Below are 23,677 nucleotides of genomic sequence, written 5' to 3' on the forward strand. Positions count from 1 at the left end.
GTAGGATTCTCCATTAGGCCCTCTTCACCTGGCTTGCATTGCTATGTACATGAAATAACTTCCCAATCAAAATCTCTAGTCCAGGCTATTCTATTGTTATTTATAATGTACCCCATATTTAATAGTTCCCTTTGGGTGTTGAAAGGTACATCTTAGGGGCACCTGGGTGGCTCAGTCAGTTAAGCATCTGCCTTCAGCTCAGGTCATGATCCTGGGCACCTGGGTTGGAGCCCCCGAGTTAGCCTCCCTGCTCAGCAAGGAGTCTGACTCTCCTCCATCTGCCTGTTCCCCAGCTCGTTCTCTTTCTCCCCTCTATCTCAAATAAATGAAATCTTAAAAAAATAAAAATACATCTTAAAGTTCATCTAATCAACTCTCATTTTATCAGATTTTCTTTCATCCAGACTCTTCAGTTTCAGTGACAGGGCAGCCATTCACCTGTGTTTAAACTATACCTCTTTGAATCGTCCCTAAATCAGTCCTGCACAACTTATTACTAAGTCCTCTTTCTAAAAACTCCTTACTCTTTGTTTTAGGTAATACTTTTTAATCTACACTCAGAAAGTTACACTGACTTGATAAATACTTGCTCCACATTTATTTTTGCTCCTGGAATCAGCTCCACACACCATAACTAGAGTGATCTTTAGAAATACAAATCTAATCATGTGACTCCATGCTTATAATCTTTCCTTATGGCATAAAATCTACAATCTATGGCATGGAAAAATACATATAACCCCTAGCATAGCTTCCCATCTGTCCTCTCTAATCCTATTTTCTATTGGCCCAACATTCCTGCCTTTCCCTTATTTCCTCCGGATAAATATGTCACCTTTTCTAAGAAATTTTCACACATGGTTTTCCCTCTGCTTGGGTCATTCTGTCATCACCTTGTCCATGAAATGATCCTACTCTTTATTTACATCTCAGTTTGAACATCTCTGACAGTCTTTATCTTACTGCTCTTTGCTTTTATTGATCTAGATTTCCAGACCACGTAGGGGGTCTTCCTCAGAGTACTTTGCATAGTGACAGATTTCAAAGCAGGACCTAATGGACATGTATATACATACTATTTATTACATTTCCTCCCAGTAAGGGTGAGGAGTATACTTTAATTTTAATAATTTTCTGTATTGCCTTATTTATCTCTGTAGCATTGCACAGAGTAGAAGTTTTCTTTTTATCCCCCCTCAAAGAAACATGAACTTGTATTGTTTCCAAATGCCATTTTGGGTACACTAAATATTTGTTAGCTTGGGTTGCCATAACAAAAGATCATAGACTAGATGGCTTAAGCAACAGAAATTTATTTTCTCACTGTTCTGGAAGATGAAAAGATCATGATCAAAGTCTGTCAGAATTCACTTTTTGGTAAGAGCCCTCTTCTTGGTTTGCAGATATCCATTTTCTTGCTGTGTCCTCACATGGAAGGGAGGAAAAAAAAAAGATAAGAGAGAGGTAGGCAGATGGGCAGGAGAGATGAGGAAAGATTGAGTGGGAAGGGAGGAGAAGAGAGAGAATAAGGTCTCTAGGTGTCTCCTTGTAAGGACACTAATCCTATCATCGCAGGATCTCACTCATAACATCTTTTAAACATTATAGGCACAGTCTCCTAATATAATCACGTTAAGAGAGATTCAGCATATGAATTTTTGGAGCACACAATTCAGTACACGGCACTAAATATGGGTGAGATAGCTATATGGCTAAAGTACCAGCTTACTTTTCTGTGGCATTCTATGTGTATTACCTGTACTTAAATTACCAACCATATGTGAATCAAACAGATTTATGGGCTCTATCAGACACCTCCAGATTATGGAGCAGCTTTCCTCTCCGGCCTTTAGGGGAATTCTTAAGAAATCCACCCTTAATTACCCAAGAAACTGCATACTGTATTTATAATGTTAGGGTTCTTGGTATTGTGAAAGACCGGGAGAGAATGGATACACACACACACACACATATGTAAAATGGTAGTTGACTCACAATGTCACATTAGTTTCAGGTATACAACATTAGTGATTTGAAAACTTTATTCTTATTTTATTTATTTTTTAAAGATTTTTATTTAATTATTCATGAGAGACATAGAGAGAGAGAGAGAGGTAGAGACACAGGCAGAGGGAGAAGCAGGCTCCATGCAGGGAGCCCGATGTGGGACTCGATCCCTGGACTCCAGAATCATGTCCTGGGTCGAAGGCAGGTGCTAAACCTCTGAGCCACCCAGGGATCCCTGATTTGACACCTTTATACCTTATGATATGCTCACCAGAAATGTGGCTCTTATCTGTCACCGTACAACACTATTACAATATGATCCACTGTATTCCCCATGCTGTTCCTTTTGTCCCTGTAATTTACTCATTCCATAAATTAAAAGCCTATATCTTTCATTTTCACCCCTTTTTGCTAGTTTCCTAGTCCCTCTCCCCTCTAGCTACCATCAGTTCTCTATATTTGTGGGTCTGTTTTTACTTTTTGTTTGTTCATTGGTTTTGATTTTTAGATTCCGTGTAGAAGTAAAATCACATGGTATGCATCTTTCTGTGACTTATTTCACTTATCATAATACCCTCTAGGTCCAACCATATTGTCACAAATGGTAAGATCTCATCTTTTTTAATACTTGAGTAACATTCCTCTGTGTGTGTGTATGCGTACATATATATCTTTATCCATTCATCTATTCATGGCTATTATAAATAATGCTGCAATATATATATATATATATATATATATATATATATATATACCTTTTTTGAATTAATATTTTCATTTTCCTTAGGGGAAATATCCAGTAGTGGAATTCCTGGATCACATAGTATTTCTAATTTTAATTTTTTGAGGAACCTCGATATGGTTTTCCATGGTGGCTACACCAATTTGAATTCCTACCAACAGTGTGTAGGGGTACCTTTTTCTCCATATCCTTACCAGCACTTGTTTTTTCTTGTCTTTTTGGGTAACCATTCTGACTGGTGTAATGTGAAATCACAATGTGGTTTTGATTTGCATTTCCCCGTTGATTAGTGACACTGAACACCTTTTTTATGAGTTTGTTGGCCATCTATATGTCCCCTTTGAAAAATGTTTTTTCAGGTCTTCTGGCCAGAGAATGAGTATATTTATAAGGAAGCTTAGAGCAATCAAAGAGGCAACAAGAAGTAGTTTTAGAAGTCTTTAATAATCTCTATCATTCTTCTATATACTTTTTTTGATATGGACAATCCGTATTTTCTTATATATGCACTCTATAACCACAATATCAAGACAAGTCCTAGAGCACATATCCAGAATGGGTTTTGGTGCTGAAGTTCTATATGTGCATTTAATTTGGGAATACCCATGAGCAAAAGGTTGCAAAATTGTCTAACATGTGGAATATATTTTACATGTTTTATTGATTTTAATGCAAAAACTATATCCTTTGCATTTTTTCCTCTGGGATAAGATGAAAGCATTTTTTTAAACATTTAATTTTAACAATTTCTGTAGAAAATTTACATATTTAGAAATTAACCTATATTTATTTATCATAAATATTGTCTAATTGTCTCATGTATATTTAAATATTGTTGATGATTTTAGAATTTGGTAACGCTTTTTATGTGAATCTTGGGCTCATTTGTTGTAAATATTGAATGAAATTATACAGTGAAAGACTTGACACACTTATTCTTATATATTATTTCTGATGGTGAACATGATATAACAGGGTTACATTTTAAAGAATATACTGTTGTTTGTTTTCTCCTCCCTTTCTGGTCTGTCACTGGTACCTTGTCAGCAAATTTTTCTCTTCTCTAAATAGCACCCCAAAAGACACAAATGTCCTATAAAAACTTTGATTTATAGGCAACAAATGTTTTCTCTAAAAGTCAAATCTTGTAGTTTCTGAAGACCAGACAGTATTGAGGCTGGGAGATGAGCATAGAACAGTAGAGACATTTTTCTTGTAGAAAAAGCATATCAGAGATTCAGAAAATGGATTGTCCTCAAATCCTCTGTTCCACTTCCTTTGGAAAACTTCTAATTTGCTATCAATGACACTTGAAATGCCTTCTAAAAAGGGAATAAGGAACTTAGATTTTTTTGAATGACAATGGGGACAAGGGAGGGGTTAAAGTTCACTCTTTGACTCATTTAGAGCCATTGGGAATTTACCTAGGATTAGGTCAACATTGGGCGTTTAATTATTTTTTTTTATTGTAATTTTAAAAAATAAAAGTACATCCCTCTTTTCCATAGAGAAGCTAAGGAAAACAAGAGCCTACAAGAGTTATGCCAAATTCTCTTTTTTGAGGTATCTTTACATATATAACATTTTTTTTTCAAATATTTCACTAGGGGAAATGCATGGGAGCATACATTTCCACGAATTTCATACCAACCAATACACTTTTTTTTTTTTTTTTTCTTTGTCTTACCCATGTTTCATTTTCTTAAAAACTGTGTTGCCACCCAGGCTCTGTTTCTTCTCTTTCCTCCACGCTCAATAGTGACTTTCCCTAAGCTCCTATTAATCTCCTAAATTGATCTAAAAAATTTCACTTTTTTTACCCCTTCATTTTTTTGTGTGTGCATACATGTCCTCCCTCCCTCTCTCCTTTCCTTTCCTTTCCTTTCCTTTCCTTTCCTTTCCTTTCCTTTCCTTTCCTTTCCTTTCCTTTCCTTTCCTTTCCTTTCCTTTCCTTTCCTTTTCCTTTCTTTCCTTCTTCCCTTCCTTCCTTCCATCCCTCCTTCCCTCCTTCCTTCCCCTCTCTTCTTTTTCTAATTTAAATTCAATTAGCCAACATATAGTACATCATTAGATTCAGATGTAGTGTTCAATAATTTATCAACTGCCTATAACACCCAGTGCTCATCATATCACATGCCCTCCTTAATGCCCATCACCCATTTACCCCTATCTCCCCCCACCTCCCCTCTAACAATCCTTAGTTTGTTTCCAAGAGTTAGGAATCTCTCATAGTTTGCCTACCTCTCTGATTTCTTCTAAGTTTCCCTCCCTTCCCCTATGATCCTCTGTGCTGTTTCTTATATTCTACATATGACTGAAACCATATGATAATTGTCTTTCTCTGATTGACTTCTTCATTAATAAAAGTATGTTAGAATTTATCTTTGCTATTTGAGCATTTCTTGGAGCCTAGTTATTCTGCTCAAATGGCTAATCAAATATTTCTTTCTGGTGAATAACAGAAGAGCCACATTAAAGTTTCTCTTTATGTAAGTATGAGTTATCTCTTATAAATAACATTATTTCAAACCTGCAGAATAATTTGCAGATTGAGAATAAAGAACTAAACATTTTTATAATAATATGACTTGATCTCTGAAAATATAGACATCTGAGTTGTAAGGAATGATAAATATATATGAGAAATTATATACATATATAATTATATGCATATATCTATAATTTTTCATTATTGATTGTATTTACTATCTTTTAGAGTTAATGTTGGCCTGAGAGATATCAGGATATATCCAAGAGTTCTGTTGGTAGTGCTCATGAAGATTTGCTAGACACTAGGGTGATTCCTCATCATACTTGTTCAGAAATTCTGAACACACTGGGACTGGTAAAACCAGTATTTTTCCTTATTGACTTACCCACACAATATGGGGTGTGAGAGATAGGAATTAGTGTTTATAACTGGAAACTCTTTGAAAACATCATCATAATAAATGGCGAAGACTTGAACAAAGAATATTTCCTGGAGAGGAAGTTTAATTTACCAAGAGATGGAGATCTACAGATGAAAAATTAAGAAAATAAAAGCTGACCCCAAATAATAATGTATATAATACTATTTTAAAGTTTTTGTCTGTTAATTCTGTCGTGTTACTTCTAGTCTGTTTTTACTTACTGATTTTTACCTTAGTTACATACTATATTTTCCTGCTTTTTCTATGTTTAGCAATTTTTGATTGGCTTTCAGGCAATTTACATGGCTGATTATGGGATTGTGTTGTACTATGTGAAAGAGTTGTGGACTTAGTTTCTGGTAGGCTGTTAACTTACAAACCAGGTTGATTGTGTTAGGCTTGCTTCTAAGCACTTTTAAGTCTAGAGTACTCTTTACATTCGGGACTAAAATCTTTCTTCTAAGGTGTGTTAGTTCTAGTTTCACTATTGAGTGCCCTATTTATTTCAACCGTCTCTCCACGCGTTGGTGGTATAGTGAGCATAGCTGCCTTCCAAATGCCTCTCTGCTCTAGATGATAGGAACTCAATTTTTCTTTTTATTTTGTGTGATAGCTTGATTTAAATTCTCTCCTATAAGTTATCCTTCTTGGTTTCAGTGAGCCCACCTTATGCATTTTCAGGTATACTCCACTGAAAATTCAAGACTTCTCTTGAGACTTTGAAAACTCCTATTTTCCTCCAATTTGTTACCCTTTTTTACAACTTTTAGCAACTTTTCTTTCTTTACAAATTATGATCTCTCTTTTGCTCAAAATTAACAAAATTGTAAGGCTCTGTGTTTCTTATTTAATAATTTCTTTAAATGCATGTGACATATTCAAACCACAACTTGGCTGATGATTATATGTGGAATATAGAGTTATCTTTATGATATTTTTATGGTATAAAGCTACAACTTTACTCATTGTAATATTTTATTATCAATTTATAGTCATATTACTTGATCAAAGACTGTTTTTAAGAGTATTTTCTTAGTTCTTAATAATAAATTAATCAATATTTGAATTTTATAGAGCATTTTTCAATTTTAACTTGCATTTTGTACCATGGGTGTATATGTTGTACTGCTGAGAGACACAGACATAACAATGAGGGGTATGATGATGATGATGAAAATTATAATGATAAAAATGTTAATAATAGCATTTAAAAATATTAACTGTTTTTTTAAATCTGTTGGTTATGGATTTTGAAAAACTTTCACATTTCAAATTTCTTATAAATTTCAAAAATTGAAATTTTAGAAATGGAAAATGATTATTTTTTTCATTGGATTTTATCCCCCCAATTTAATATTTATATAAATGTTGCAGCTATATTATTTAAATTAATTTCTAATGCCCTCTATCTTTACCACTTTGAATTTTTTATACTAACTCCTTCGCATCTGGAATTTATATTGATAATTTTCTTGGATGAGAGGTGTGTTTCTCTGGGACTTTTAAAAGAAATTTTAAATTTATTATACATTTAAAAATATACTTTAGTTGCCCCCACCCATGAAGGCTTGATAGATAATCTACTGTATGTAGTTTTATTTTCCATCTCATTTTTTCCCTTTTATTCATAGTTGATGCCCATTTTCATGGAGAAGTTTCCTTATGGAAATGCTAAGTGTCGCTTTTATCTCTTTCTCTTCATTAATCACTTTATCCTGTTTAGGTCTCCCCAACTCCTCACTATTTTTGAAGGTGTTTAATCTAGAATATACCTGGGTTTTAATAACTTTTTACAAAATTCTTCTCTGCAACATAGAAAACCCTTTAAATCATCAGACTTAACATATTCTTTAATTATTGATTTTGGCTTCTATAGGTTCTGTTTATTCCAAGTATAAATCTGATCATATGTAAGTGGGCTTTCAGATATTACTTCACTATCTGCAAATATCACTGTTGTTGACTGGCTATCAAACTTAAAAAGAAGCACTGGGTTTTTAATAATGTATTTATTTGACTTACAAAAAGAAACCAAACAAAATATAGCATGCTCAGCATCTTCATCTCATCAGTTGGGCCTGTGTATTCCTCATGTGTATTCCTATCAGAATGTGTTCCTATGTGTATTCCTCATCAGAATGGGGCACATGAGGGTGAGAGTCAAGGTGTATGCACGTCGCATTGACACAAAGAAGCCACAGTCTCAGTTTCCCATATATATATATTTTAAATAAGATTCTAGTAACATGTATGCATTGTATAGCCTGCATGTCCACTCTCTATAACCCATGACCAGGCGCAGTTCCATAGATCAGGAGTTTTACAACAAGAAAGGCAACTGCAATATTCCATAACTATATTCATTTTTTATTAATTGTGTAAAGCAAACCCAGATATTATTGTTCTAGGTAGTTCTAGGTCAAGCCAAACTTGATGTCATTCTTTGAATCTCAGATGTTATATTCCCCAGATCCAATTTTACTTTGTCACCCTGCTATGGTGACATATTAATTTTGTATAGTGTTTTCATCTCCATGTAGCTTTTGGCATGGAGTCCATCTTTATGTTTCTTGCTCTAATTCATGGCAATAGTATACTATTAAATTCTGTTGAAAGCAGAATTTTTTGTTAATAATTGTCATATTTCCTTGTAAACTTTTTTTAAGAGCTTGTTGTCATGCACCCATTTTAACTGCAGTGTTTTTAAATTGTATGCTTATGTAGTTCTCTAGTCATTTTTACAAATATAAATTTTATTTTATTTTTCTTTGTGGAAATTGATTGATTTTTTGACTCCATCAGATAATCAGTAAAGAATAGCAGAGATACTTAACTATGATTTTATTTATCAGTTCATAGATTCATATCCCTGTGAGAAATATATGCAGAAGTAAACCTTAAGGCAAGAAAGGTAAATTCATTCATAAAATTTACGTAACTTAAAAAATTGCTATAATTTGAATGATTCTAATTACTTCACTATTCATCACCAATATCATTATCAAAATTAACTATTTTTGTATATATTTGCACAATTGATCACTTAAGAGATTCTGATGTTTAATAAATAAATACATTAATAGTCAAATAATTTAATAATATAATTTTAGTTAAATTAAGTCAAATTAAATAATCACTTGATAATCATATAATTATCAAATAAAATAATTACATCATAGTAACAAAGAAATAATAATTTAAATAATAATCATTCATGAATGATTTCATCATTGATTTCCATTATAGAAAAGGAAATTAAACAACAGAAATATTGCATATATTTTTAAGTTTCTACACTCACACTTATCAGAAATTGAATCTAGGCTTTCTGAATTGATGGTCAGTATGCTTTATCTGCTACTTCCTAGTATCAATAGAAATTTGACCCACTTAGAAAAACGTGTCATCTCAATAGAAATGTGGGTTGGGATTTTAATTTAAAATTATACAATGCTCAGAAGACCCAAAATATATTTCTTCACTTCTTATTAAAGTGTTTAGTTTTATAGGAAATAATAGCTAAAGCAACAAAATGTTTTTCTATGTTTTTTCATTATATGGAAATGCTACTTTTTAAACTTTTAAAATAATGGTTTAGAAAACATCAAAGGGGGCAGCCCGGGTAACTCAGCGGTTTAGTGCCACCTTCAGCCCGGGGTGTGATCCTGGAGACTCGAGATCGAGTCCCACGTCGGGGTCCCTGCATGGAGCCTGCTTCTTCCTCTGCCTGTGTCTCTGCCTCTCTCTCTCTCTCTTTCTTTCTCATGAATAAATAAAATCTTAAAAAAAAAAAGAGAGAGAGAAGAGAAAACGCCAAAGGTCATTGAACATCATGTTTACCTGCACTTTTGAGACAATGAATCAACTTTTGTATCCTTTTACTGAATTAATAGTCTATTTATTTTCTTTGCATAAATTTTGTCTTTTGTAAAATATGAGTAACCCAATATTACGAAAAATGATTATTTTGATTAAATCCAACTAATTAGTTGGTGCATTTTTTTTCAATTCTAAAGAATTTTGTAATTTTTTATTAGTTTCCTATTTTTAACAATTTATTAAATGTAATTTGAATTTTAAGTATAGTTTTTGGTGCAGTAATGAATAAGAACATCTTCTCTATGAGATCTCTGTATAAGTGAAAAATCAGGAATATAAATCGTTAAATTTTATGTAGAATAATTATGAAAGGTGAGGCAGTGGTATTAAGAAAAAGAAGCTAAAAAAAAAAAGAGACTAATATTTGGTTTTAAAGTCAGAAAACCCTTTGAGGTAGAGATAACATCTAAAGGAAATTTAGAATATAAGTAGAGTTTAAGACAAGAATAACAATGTAAAAAAAAAAAAAAGAATAACAATGTAAAGTTAATTATCTAGGAGGAAGTAGATTTTTATTAAAGAGGGAAATGTTTGTGTCCATAAATTAGACAGACACATAGCATAGGAATATGATAATTAATACCATAGGATGATTAATAATCCTGTAAACCAAATTTGTCAATAGTGATAGCAAACACTTTGACAAATTTTAAATACCATTAAAAATACCATTCTCTATCAGCATTTTAGAAAAAGAGGAAAGAAAGAAAAACATTCAAATACATTTGAACAGATATTATTCTGATTTATTTTCCTGGGATAAGTGTAACCGATTCATAAGAACCCAAAATGGCTTCTTTTCAACAGTATTATTCTTTAAGGAATGCATGAAAATAAGAGTGGATTTAAAAAAAAGAAATAAAACTAAGTAAACATAGAACCTTATGGAAGACTGTTTGCATCTGATTATGATAAACTGTAAAAAACACTGGCAAAGACAATAGCGATCTTAAAAAAAACGTATAAATATTCTTTTAAAGAACTTAATTCTCAGAAACTATCAAAGATATGAAATTGATATATTTTTATCTGATGACAATGAGAAAAGTTAAAAACAAGTACAAAACCTAGGATTGGTTCAAATTCCTCCAAGTGTTTTGGTTGATAAAATTGTACAACATTTAAAGAACACAATCTCTTTATTCTAGCTTTGGAAATTGAATATATTGTCTCACATATATATGTATGCTCAACATTAAACAATGTATAATAAATATGTATATCAAATAGGTTACTAATAGGAAAAAACAAAGGAAACTCTAAAATTTAATAGTGGTGAGATTTCATATAATTTTTGTGCATTTCCATATATCCTTTTGTTATTTTGAACACTTTAATTCTCAAATGCAATGTACATTATTTACTGCTATCACTTAACAAAATCTTAAGTGAAACAGCACAAGACAAAATTCATAATTCACATAAAAGACTGAAAAGATTGCTGACGAAACTCTCACATATTTCAACTAAGTCTTTTCACATTCTTTATGTCATGGAGTCCTTCTTTAATGCCTATTAATATGAAAAGTCATTAATATTCTGAGAAATACACTCTGTAAAATACTGAACTATATCATAAACTTTGTGATATTTTTAAAAATAAAAGTTAAGGTCCTAATAGGAATTCTTCATCCCAAACAAAATAGTATCGCATGGTAGAGAAGGAGAAAGTCATCTTTTCTTTGAATAAAGAAATTCTAACCTGGTCAAAGACATAAGCATATGCATGGAGGTGCCTGAATCTTCAAAGTAAGTCTATAGGTGGAGTCAAATTGGTTCATCTAGGGCACAACTACTGTATTCAGTCTATTTTAGGATTAATGAAGCATAAGAGAAGTAGTTGTGCATACACACAGATTTATAAATTTATAGTGTTGCAATGGAATTTCCATGTGTGACACTCCATCAAGGTTAGAATAAAAATCACATATATCAAAAATATTGAATACAGGATATGCATAATTGGAAATCAAGGTGTGGTTAGAGTTAAAGCTAGATTGGATTTACATCATAGACCATAAATGTCAGATTGAGTAGTTTCATGATTTATTTATTGGAGTTTAACAGATTATTTCTACATTAAATGTGTTTATTGAAAATGCAATAAGGATAACAATTAAAACTGAAAAGCAGTCAACACTCTCATTAATACCCATTTATAAACCTCAGCCCGAGTCATTCTGATGACATTCCTGAGGGTAGTCAATTTTAAAAATGATTCAGGTTTATTTGGTTGAGTGACAGACTTTGGTTTGGCTCAGGTCATGATCTCATGGGTCATGGGATCAAGCCCCTCATAGGGCTATGCATTCAGCAGAGTCTAACTGAAGATTTTCTCCCTCTCCCTCTCTCTCCCACCCTACCCCACCCCCTGCTCGCACAAGCTCTCTCTCTCTGAAACAAACAAATAAATCTTTCAAAAAATTTTTTCAAACACTTTATAGATAATATAAATTTATTCCAGTAACAAAATATGTAAGAACTAATGCTAAGTGCATAATCATAAGTATTCACAACATTCAAGTGTTGGATAATCACTATCATTATTAAACATGTTTCACATACCTTAAAAATAGGATTGGATACATATAGGACAAAAAGATGTGTGGTTAATTTTTCATTAACTGTATCTGTCATCCGTATTTTCTAGATTTCCTATAATAGATGTGTATCACATTGATAAAAATTAAAATTTTAGAAATACTTTCCTCAAAAATAAGCTTCCAGTGCATTAAAACTTAAAATTCTCATTATACAGTGATGCCATGTACATCAGAATAATTTCCTTTTTTTCATAATTTTCATTTTAACAAAACTTGTCCTATGTCTGTTTTATGTTTTATGCCAAGACCTTGACCCTGTAGTGCCTTTGTTTTATGGAGCCAAGTCTTTCAAAATATTAGTACCTGTGTCTCTTAACATTATGCTTATTTAAGTAATAATTATCAGTTTAAAATCAGGGGATATGAGAAGCAAGGTATCCTTCAAATAATTGCCAATCACATCAATCTTGTGCAGTATTCTGTGATGTATACATGTTGTGAGATGCTGTAATGGCTAATTGAATGTGTCAACTTGACTGCCCTGAGGGATGCCCAGATTGTTGGTAAAATATTATTTATTTCTGGGCATGTCTATGAGGGTGTCTTCATAAGAAATTAACACTTAAATCAGTAGACTGAGTAAGGAAAATCCTTCTCACCAATGTGTTGGTGGGTATGGGTTATCAGCCAATCCACTGAAGGCTCAAATAGTATAAAAATGCAGAGAAAGGGCAATTCTCACCATTTCATCAGCTGGGACACCCATCTGTTCATGAATAACAGAGGTCCTGGTTCTCAGGCCTTTGGACTTCGACTGAATTACATCACCACTTTTCTTGAGTCTCCATATTGTAAATGGTGTATTGTCATATATCTCAGTTTCTCAAATTGCATTAGCCAATTCCCATAGCTCTTCTCTTATTTATCTATATATCCTATTAATCTATTTTTCTGGACTCTAATATAGATGCCATCCACAAACATCATTTTCTCTAAAAAATGAAGTCTTAAAATACATGCATATTTGGTCTACTTTCTGAGAACTGGACAAACATTGCAACAAATGAATTCCATTCTTTTGTATTTGGTACAGAAATACATAAAATCTATTTGATGAAAGTGTTAGCTTGGTATCACTGCTGTGAAGAAGGAAATACTTGACATGAAAATGGTAAAATATTTTGTATTAATGAAATTAGAATACAGTTCTAGATTTCTCCTTAAACCTCTGTTGAAAATAATACAAAACATTTAAGCAAACATCACAAAATAAGATATTTGATGTCAGAGTCTACAATAAATACTGGATATATATGAGCGAAAAAGAGAGCACAGCAGGGGGAGTGGCAGAGGCAGAAGGAGAAGCAGGCTTCCCACCAAGCAGGGAGCCTGATAGGAGGCTCTATCCCAGGACCCCAGAATTATAACCTGAGGGGAAGGCAGACACTTAACTGAGCCACCCAGGTGCCTCTGGATATATTTGCTAAATATAAGATCTAATTAGGACTCTGATGCTATGCAACATGTTGAAGAAAGAAGAGGTATTGAATTAAAATGCTTCAAGAAGCTTGGAACTAAGTATATATTCAAAGTTTTCACTGAGGAAAGTAACTAAAAGCAGTAATAAGTGATTACAAAATGTTTTGAATGCTTTGCTAAGAAACTGTTACTAAACTGAAGAGAATAATAATTGAATTATAATAGTATACCTACACAAACCAAGATATATTTTCTCTGTATGTGCAAATATTAGAATGGAACATTCAGTTTTTCTTTGATTTTACAGTATGATTATTGTCCTATTAATAGAAAACTATTGTGCAGCCCCAGTGGCTCAGCGGTTTAGCGCTGCCTGCAGCCCACAGGGTGATCCTGGAGGCCCGGGATCCAGTCCCACATCAGGCTCCCTGCAGGGAGCCTGATTCTCCCTCTGCCTGTGTCTCTGCCTCTCTCTCTCTCTCTCTCTCTCGCTCTGTATCCCTCATGAGTAAATAAAATAAAATCTTTAAAAAAAATAGAAAACTATCTACCAGATATATCTTATAAGGGGTGTGGAAAAATATTTGCAATTATGAAGGATAAATGAGTAACTTACATACATTATTCAGAAAAATAAAATGTAACTAGAAAGGAAACTTGTAAGCTAGAAAAATCCATTTCTACCAGATTTTATCTAGATTCCATTGTTCTTTCCCCTTCATTAGCTTTATTGAAAAATTATTTTTTTAAGATTCAAGACTGTTCACACTAATCTCTAGGAATCCTTTTATTTTGTATTTGCCACTGATCCTATCCCTTGACCGATGATAGTGTTTTGTATTCATGCTATTGTTATGATCATCAAAATTTTCAGGGTATAGAAAGTTAATAGGACTTTGGTTATTCAAAATCAATGCATGTTTAAAAAGTTTATATATTTTCATATTTAGTTTTCATAACATATGTAATATATTACTGATAAAGTGAAGGACTTATTTTATTTTTCCCCCATCCTATCCATTTTTTTTTTTTTTTACACTTCCAGAGGTGGCCATATTTTGGGCTTGAGTCCTTTTCATCACTTGTTCCTTATCTACCCTTCTACCTACCTACCTGCCTATCTATATCTATCACCTCTTCATCTGTTATCTGTATCATCCATCTCTGTGTCTGTATCTGTTTGATATATGTAGATTTTTATATCTATATTCTCTATATGTTCTATATATCTAAAAGTCCACAAAACCAGTGCAGACTTATATAGTCATATTTAAGTGTCTGCCCTCATTATGGATTTTGAATTCATCTTCAGATAATGCTGCTGTATTATTTTATATTTACTTTTTTTCATTGTTAGTTGGATTGAGTAAATCTTCATGTCTTTTGATCATTCTTCTTTCACATATGTAATTACTTTTTAAAGTATTTAAAAATTTATCTGCTGTTTATCTTTTTCACATTAATATGTGATTATAAAATAATTACTGGAAGGCAATTTTTCTGTTTCACATTTGAAGATATCTTTTTTTTTAATTTTTATTTATTTATGATAGTCACAGAGAGAGAGAGAGAGGCAGAGACACAGGCAGAGGGAGAAGCAGGCTCCATGCACCGGGAGCCTGATGTGGGATTCGATCCCTGGTCTCCAGGATCGCGCCCTGGGCCAAAGGCAGGCGCCAAACCGCTGCGCCACCCAGGGATCCCTCACATTTGAAGATATCATGTGCCAATTCTACTTTTACTTTTTTGAGGAACTGCTGTATCGTTTTTCCTAGCAATTGCACTATTTTACATTCCACTGACAGGGTACAAGATTCCAATCTTTCCACATCCTCACCAATACTTTTCTGCTTAGTTTTTGTCTTATAGTATATTATATATACTATATATATACTATATATACTGTATATATATAGTATATTATTTTCTGCTTAGTTTTTGTCTTATAGTAGCTATCCTAATGGGTGGGAGGTGGTATCTCATTATGGTTTAAAAAATCTTTAGGAAATGTTAGATTATTAGTAACACAAAACAAAAGTATAAAACCAATAAAAAGTATAGTCTGTTTTACAGCAGGAAGTTTGGTTTGTCTCTAGGAGATTAAAATGTAACTGACTTCAATATATCCTAAATTTTACACTTTAAAAATGTATTACTTTTACATACTTAGCAGCAAATATATTCTAGCTGCATTGAAATTTAAAAGAGCTTAGAATAATTAGTTAAAAAAGGAAATTATCAAATGTCTTTCCTTGTTACCATCACCCATTTCTGAGCCACATCAAAAATTACATTTAATTTGAGGCCACATTTTCCAGATGATTTCTTTAATGGAGCAAATGTGATATTTATGACTATACAAGTATTATCTACAACATGGAAACTTGTATGGTCCAGTGGTCAGGAATATAGGCTTCCAGTCCAAAATGTCCGCTTCGATTTCTGCTTTGTCATTTAGTCTCTATGTGAACTGAAACAGATTACTTAAATTCATATACCTATATAGCTGTGGGTTATTTTTTCTCCTATGGTATGGGGGCCAGATGATAATAAATGACCATCTTTCACAGAATTAATGTGAAGATTAAGAGTTAGCTAGCACACATTAAGTCATATGTACCCTAATAAGTTTACAGTATGAAAACAGGTGTAGAAGAGAAAATTGATTAGCATAGTAAGATTTGGATTGAGAGCACGTCAAAAGCCAAAAGTCCACATCCACCACTTACTAATTACCCTGGGCTAATTGCACTGTAAATTTGCATGTTTATATTTTAAAGATTTTTTTTTTTTTTTTTTTTTTTTTTTTAATTCATGAGAGACACAGAATGGGAGAGAGGCAGAGACCCAGGCAGAGGGAAAAGCAGGCTCCATGCAGGGAGCCTAACATGAGACTCGATCCCGAGTCTCCAGGATCATGCCCTAGGCCGAAGGCGTCGCTAAACCGCTGAGCCACCTGGGCTGCCCATGCATGTTTATATTTAAAGTGGGAATATTATGTTTCATTTGTGAAAGGATTGTTATGTGATTTTAATGGTTTAATTCATTTAAAGGGCTTCATATAGTGAGTAGCAAAGAAACAAAATCAAAAGCAACTGCCATTTTTAATAAATTATACCATCAAAATAGTGCTCTTTCTTTAAACAACAATGTATTGCTTTAATACATTATTTAATACATTATTGCAATAATTGTATTGTAATAATTGTAATTATTGCTTTCTTTTATTTACTTTTGAGTTAAATTTATTTACCTTTTCACCTCTGAGTTTTTTGTTGCAATATCTTCTTTCTATACACCAGCCTTTCACTCTTGCTGCCAACTCAGTTCATGTCTCCCAGTGTCAGTGGCCCTAACTCTTGTGTATGTACATGGGTGGTTGAGAGATGATTCTGAAGAAACACACACATATTTACGTATAAGACGATACTTGTGCGTGTGTGTGTGTGTATTTGCAGCATAGAGATTATGGAAATAGTCATCTAATTATATTTGAGTTCTTTTTAAGCTGCCTCACAGTAAATATCATGATATGATACTCTATTCAGGCTATGATTTGGAATTCTTGTATATACATTTATATACCAGTATGATTAAGCAGCCTTATGGCATGTCATTTTGATAGATTTAGTACATTACTAAAATTGTTACTTATTTTATATTCCCCCCTTTTCATTTTTTTATTGTTTTAAAACATTTTCAAATATTTAGAAGAGATTTATAGGCAAAGCAACATCTTTGCAAACATCATTCAAGTCTTCTAATATAATTTGCTCCCAGCTCTAAAAACATCTGTCATTTAATGCAATGTTGTTTTATGTTAATTCATGGAGAAAAAGAAAAATATCACATAAAATAAGATATATTTTTATTATAATAAATCATGAAAACAGTTTTATTTAACCAACTAAATAAACATTTATTGGTATTGTAAAGAAGTCTAGAAAGATAAATGCCATTTTTAATGAAATATTTTCTCTCAATTGTGTTATGAAACTAAGTACTGTATGAACATGTCAGAACCCATCAAACTTTATACAAAGTGTTTTTTATTGGATAAAATCTAGAAGTTAAAAATGAAATCACTAAGCTTCCTCTTTAGGGTCTTAAAGATACAAAATTTATCTAATTTACCTATGTCATTCTTCAAGGACATTTTATAAGATGATGTTAAACAAGAAATACAGAATTTAGTTTTAGGCAGTAAAATGGAAACTTTTTATTTAAATTACAATAAACTAATATCAATGAATCTTGATATTTTTATAGTGGTTTCATTTTGTTAAATAATCAAGCATTTATTTTTAAATGAGTCAGATTTCATATTATATATATCACATAGCACTTTAATTTTATATAGTTAAGTTATGAACCACTTTGAAGAATTGTCTTAATACTCTAGAATATATATCATATACTTATTTAGCTATAGTGACCATTTCCAATGTGTTTTATTTTTTCCCAATGTGTTTTAAAATATGTATCAGTCAGTTATGAATAGCCTTTAAAGAGAGGCATATGCTTTTCACATATTTGCTCTAAATTGTGTTTAATATTATAAAAGAGTGAAATAAGGTAATGTAATGATTTATTAAATGTGAATATAAAGAATGATTTAGTGTGCTATAATGTCTATTTTAATAATGTAGTACATAAATGTGTGAATGTTTTCAAAATATGCAAAAAACTACATTATTATACTGTATGTTAACTAACGGAATTTAAACAAAGACTTAAAAAGAAAAGCTATCCGCAGTCAGATATCAAAATGGAGTCAGGATCTCTAATTATAGATGTACATGTAATTTTAGATGTACATGTTAATAGTCTAGAAAAAATAATGCATAAAACCTATGAACTGAGGCCATAAAGCAGCAAAGACCTTATCCTGGGAAAAAGCACAGGTAGGATTTCAACCTTTTCAGTGGTACCAACCTAGGAACAATTAATGTGCATAGGAAATGTAAACTGGCAACAAGACTTTGAGACAGGACTGCAGGAGAGATCCTGGTGTGCACAGAAAATAAAAACACCTGTGACCCCTGCCTACTGCTAGTATTTGAAGGAGAGATTCATAAGGACCTGGGACAATCTTAGTGTTAGCTTAGGGACAAAGTGTGGGATCTATTTATGGAACACAAAACAGAGAATGCTAATATATGACTTGGTTCTGAACTGGAATACTTGTACTTGCAATAGTGTCATTTTTTTTCTTTTGGAGAAAGATTCCTTAAAGAATACTTTAAATCATAAAAATTGAAAAATAACTTAATTAAAGATAGTCAAAAAGTCTAACAAATGGGAAAGAAGAAAAAAAAAAAAACCTGGTTTCTTGGATTTTGAATCCAAAATGTATTTATATCATTCATAGGATTATCAAATATATAAATATTAATATGTACAAAATAGACAAAATAGTATAAAATCATAAGACTAAAATAGACAAGTATAATGCAAAAATATGTAAAATATTCTATTTAAAACATAGGAATAAAAATATACATACCTATATTACATCTAGTGAAAGTTTTACTTCTTCCTTGCTGATTTGGATGCCTTTTATTTCTTTTTCTTGTCTCATTGCTGTGGCTTGAACTCCCAATGCTATGTTAAATAACAGTAGTGAGAGTGGACATCTCTATCATGTGTCTGACTGTAGTGGAAATGCTCTCAGTTTTCACCACTGAGGATGATATTAGCTGTGAGTTTTCCATATAAGGCTTTTATCATATTGTACTGCCTTACCTATAAATCTACCTTTTTGAGGGTTTTTATCATGAGTAGATGTTATACTTTGTCAATTGATACTTTTTCTACACCTATTGAAAGGATCATAAGGTTCCTATTGTTTCTTTTATTAATGCGATGTATCATGTGGATTGATTTGCGAATATTGAACCACCCTAGCAGCCCAGAAATAAATCACACTTGCTCACGGTGAATGATTCTTTTAGTTTGGTAGTATGTTACTAAAAATTACTGTATCCATTTCCATCAGGGAATCATCCCATAGTTTTCTTTTTTTTAGTGGGGTCTTTGTCTGATTTGGTAATGTTGGCCTCATTGACTGAATTTGGAAGTTTTCATTCTTTTTCAGTTTTTTTTTTAATACTTTGAGAAGAATGGGTATTAGCTCTTCTTTAAATGTTTGATAGAATTTGCCAGTGAAGCCATCTGGCTCTGGACTTCTCTTTGTTGGGAGAGTTTTGATTGCTGATTCAATTTCTTTGCTGATTCTTGGTCTGTTCAAGTTTTCTGTTTCTTCCTGTTTCAGTTTTGGCTCTTTCTGTTTTCATTTCCTTTTGCTTCCATGTATTTTTTTTTTTTTAATTTCCTGGTTGACCCCTTCATTGTTAAGTAGCGTGTTGTTTAACTTCATATATTTGTAGTCTTTCCAAAATTTTTCTTGTGGTTAACTGGAGGTTTCATAGCATTGTGGTCAGAAAATACGCATGATATGATCATACTCTAACTACTTGTTGAGGACTGATTTGTGACTTGGTATGTGATCTATTCTGGAGGATGTCCCATGTGCACTTGAAAAGAATGTGTATTCAGCTGTTTTAGGTCCATTCAAAGCCATTGTTTCCTTTTTTATTTTCTGTTTAGATTATCTTTCCATTGATGTGAGTGGGATGTTAAAGCCCCCTACTATTATGGTATTAGTTCTTTTATGTTTTTGTTTTATATATTTAGGTGTTCCCATATTGGGTACATAGATATTTACAATTGTTAGATCTTCTTGTTGGATTGTCCCCTTCATTATGATTTAGTGCCCTTCTTCATCCTTTGTTACAGTCTTTGTTTTACAGTCCAGTTGGTCCTATGGAAGTATTGCTACTCTGGATTTCTTTTGATGTTTATTTGCATAATAAATATTTCTCCAATCCCGCACTTTCAATCTGCAGGTCATTAGGTCTAACATGAGTCTCCTGGGCAGCCAGGGTGGCTCAGTGGTTTAGCACTGACTTCAGCCCAGGGCATGATCCTGGAGACCTGGAATCGAGTCCCACATCGGGTTCCCTGAATGGAGCCTTCTTCTCCCTCTGCCTGTGTCTCAGCCTCTCTCTGTCTCTCTCTGTGTTTCTCATGAATAAATAAAATATTTAAACAATTAATAAAAAAAAATAAATACAATGAGTCTCTTGTAAGCACCATATTAGATGGATCTTGTTTTTTAATCCATTCAGATGCCCTTTTAATTGGAGAATTTAATCCATTTACATTTAGAGTAATTATTGATAGGTCATATCTAGCATCATTTTATTACTCATTGTCTCTGGAGATTTTTTTCTGTGTCTCTCTTGTCTTTGTCACTTTTGGTCTTTCCACTCAGAGTCCTCTTTACTTTTTTTTTGCAGGGCTGGTTTAGTGGTTGTGAATTCTGTTAGTTTTTGCTTGGGAAACTTTATCTTTCCTTATATTCTAAGTGATAGCCTTGCTGGATAGAGTATTCTTGGCTGCATATTTTTCCCATTTAGCACTTTAGTATGTCCTGCCACCTCCTTCTGGCTTACCATGTTTTGTTGAGAAATCTGCAGCTAGCTTTATGGGTCTTACCAGTTAAGAACTTCTTTTTTCTTCTTTCTTTTACGATGTTTTCTTTATTGCTATATTTTGCCAATTTAATTATAATGTTTTGATATTGGCCTATTTTTGTTGATTTTGACTAGAGTTCTTGTGTCTCCTGGATCTGAGTGTCTGTTTCCTTTCCCAAGACTAGAGAAGTTTTCAGCTATTATTTCCTCAAATAAATTTCTGCCCGCTTTTCTCTCTCTTCTACTTCTGGGACTGCTATCATACAAATGCTCTTACGCTTGATGGAGTCACTGAGTTCCCTAAATCCATTCTCATGTTCCAGAATTTCCTCTTCTTTCTTTTGTTCAATTTCATTATTTTCTATTATTTTATCTTCCAAATCACTAATTTTTTCCTCTGCTTCCTCTAGGCTGCTGTTCATTGCATCAAGTCTGTTTCTAATCTCAGTCACTGTATTTTTCAATTCTGACTGATGCTTTTAAAAATCTTCTATCTGTATAGTAAGGGTCTCCATGAAGTCTTTCATTCTTTTCTTAAGCCAGTAAGTATCCTTATGATTGTTGCTTTAAGTTCTCTATCAGGAATGTTTCTTACATCTGTTTCACTTAGATCTCTGGCTGTGATCTTATCTTATTCTTTCACTTGAGAAGAATTACTCTGTTTTGGCATTTTATCTAAATCTCTGCTTTTTTCAGTGTGACTTTTTCTCTCCCTTTAGTTGTACAGTTTGTTCTGTCGGTCTTCAGGTTGATTTCTGGGTTAATTCAAATAATTTGATAGATACCTACTTGTGTTAGTGGGATGAAATGAGCCTGGCGTACTCCTACTTCTCTGCCATCTTCTCTTCCTCAGCTACCAGTAGTACCTTAGACAAACTGCTTAATCATTTTGAACTTCACTTTTCCATAGATGTTTCTCAATTCTTCCCATGGATCTTGCTTCATGCATTGCCACTTGTAGAAATATCACTTTTCTTTTTGGTTCTGGAGGCTAGAAATCCAAGTTCAAGGTGCTGGCAGGTCTGGTTGCTTCTGAAGCCTTTCTCCTTGGCTTATTGCCCCTGACTAGGTGACTTTTCTCTGTGCTCATGTGCTCCCAGTGTCTCTCTGACTGCTGTTAAGCTTTACCTTACCCTCTGTCTCTTCTGCCTCTCATCTGGACAGGCTGATAAGAAAACTGGAGTGATCCCTCTAATATCTATCAAATAAATCAACTCAATCATCTATCACTTATCTGTAAACTATCATTTATCTATTATCTATCAATCACTTATTATCTATATCATATTTCATCAGTGTTTCATTTATTATATCTCATCAATCTGTCATGGAGCAGCAATCTATATTCAAATTGTGAATTCAAATTATTAGTAATAATTCAGTCATTACACAATCCTAATATTCTTCCTGTCTTCCCTTACTTTATATTTCTTTCTTCCTTTCACTGACAATTAGAAATGTATTTTCCAGTTTTATCAACATCTTATTTGCTTAATCATACAATAAAACAGAAAACTGTCTCAGAATTACTCCTATTATGGGGGAAAAACACATATGCACTGCATATGACTTAGTATTTGTTTGCAGTTATTTTTTGTTTTCTTTTTGTCTTAGTATAAATGGTGATAGTACAGTATGTTATATGGTTACCTTAGTTTCCTTTTCAGTATCTTTAATAATATTCAAACTAAATACAGTGAGGTTTGTTTTTTTCTGGCTTCTGGAATTTCTTTCTTTCTTTTTTTTTTTTTTTTGAGATAGTACTCAATATTCTCTTAATTATAGTAGCTTTATAGTATGTCTTTGATTCTGATAGTGTAAATCCTGTTATTTCATTCGTCTTAACCTTGTTTTGGATATTCTAGGCAGTTGGCATTCCACTAAATATTTAAAATACATGTTTTAAAAAAGGATTTCATATAAAACTACTTAGATTTTGCTTATGCTTATTTTGGATTTCTAAATCATTTTGGTAGGAATTGACATCTTATTTTTGTAAAGTCTTTTAATCTATGATCTTTGAATATTTCTGCATTTACTTAGGTCTTTCTTAATTTCACTTAGCAGTGTTTTGTGATTTTTAGGATACTGGTGTTGCATAGCTTTAATTGTGTATTTTCCTATGTTGATAGGATGTATAATAAAAACACAGTGATCTGCTTCTGTTCAAGGGTCAAATATATGAATGAACTTAATATCTATTGAATAATCGTCTATTCTACAACCTGAATAACTCAGAAGGCATAATGAGAGTTTTACTAATATTTAAAAACTAAATGGAAGCATTATGCTCTTTTTCCCCCCACTAAAACTACCAGATACATATATCAGTTCTTCTAGATATTATTTATTTGTAGTTACCATAGAGCATTATTTGTACATTATCTTGTCATTTAAAAATGATGACAGTTTTAATTATTTACCAGTCTTAATTTCTTTTGTCCTTGTTTTATTACAAGGGTACCTTAAATACAATATTACACCCACACAAAAGAAGAGATAATGAAGATTCTATTTTCAAACTCAGGAGAAATCATGTCTTTTCTTTTTTTTTTTTTTTTTTTTGTGTGTGTCTTT

At 32.5% G+C, this 23,677-nt stretch overlaps 1 long non-coding RNA gene across 1 annotated transcript in view; it reads right to left on the reverse strand.

The window, feature by feature from the left end:
* Positions 1-1,295: 1,295 nt before the first annotated feature.
* Positions 1,296-23,677, reverse strand: part of LOC140632712 (uncharacterized) — a 141,893-nt gene continuing 119,511 nt past the window's right edge. The window contains exon 8 of the long non-coding RNA XR_012030361.1: positions 1,296-1,418. This is a non-coding gene — a long non-coding RNA (uncharacterized lncRNA). The remainder of the gene's footprint in view (positions 1,419-23,677) is intronic.

Source organism: Canis lupus, chromosome 4, assembly GCF_048164855.1.
Source record: "Canis lupus baileyi chromosome 4, mCanLup2.hap1, whole genome shotgun sequence".
NCBI classification, from domain to species: domain Eukaryota; kingdom Metazoa; phylum Chordata; class Mammalia; order Carnivora; family Canidae; genus Canis; species Canis lupus.